The sequence below is a fragment of the Wasmannia auropunctata genome, unplaced genomic scaffold (genome assembly GCF_000956235.1).
Source record: "Wasmannia auropunctata unplaced genomic scaffold, wasmannia.A_1.0 LD336047.1, whole genome shotgun sequence".
In the NCBI taxonomy this organism is placed as follows: domain Eukaryota; kingdom Metazoa; phylum Arthropoda; class Insecta; order Hymenoptera; family Formicidae; genus Wasmannia; species Wasmannia auropunctata.
The window spans coordinates 691,152-691,665 of NW_012026843.1; the positions used below are offsets into that span (position 1 = coordinate 691,152).

Consider the following 514-nt stretch of genomic DNA (forward strand, 5'->3'; position numbering starts at 1 on the left):
TGCTTATAAATTGTCTGCACATATGTATCTACGTTCCTATCGTCTTGCATTTCATTGGATCCAACCCAAAACAAAAGTTGCGCGGCGATACCTGCGCGAAGACTCAGTTTTTCGCTGAGTGGACCTACTGGTTATACTGTGTGATCACTTCAGAGTTTGTGAAAATTTCCGAGGGACAGAATCGATGACCGTGGGTGTACATACATTAAATAATCAATTAATATCGCAATATATGAAAAAATATTACTACAATTACGAGATATTACGATATGTGTCAACTGTCAAAATGAATTCATAACTATGTTCATTTACCTCGTATGGTGAATATTTTTGTAATAGAAATGTAACGTTTTAGTTTTAACTGTATTAATATATTCAATTCTTTTCATGTTAAAAATGGTTTATCTATTACAAAAATATTCACGATACGAGGTAAATGAACATAGTTATGAATTCATTTTGACAGTTGACACATATCGTAATATCTCGTAATTGTAGATCGGAAGAGCACACG

The 514-nt window shown here is 33.1% G+C and overlaps 1 protein-coding gene across 1 annotated transcript in view; it reads right to left on the bottom strand.

Moving 5' to 3' along the window:
• LOC105451699 (ATP-binding cassette sub-family D member 2-like) overlaps nt 1-514 on the bottom strand; it is an 83,826-nt gene that overhangs the window by 42,245 nt on the left and 41,067 nt on the right. The gene's annotated exons all lie outside the window — the stretch shown is intronic.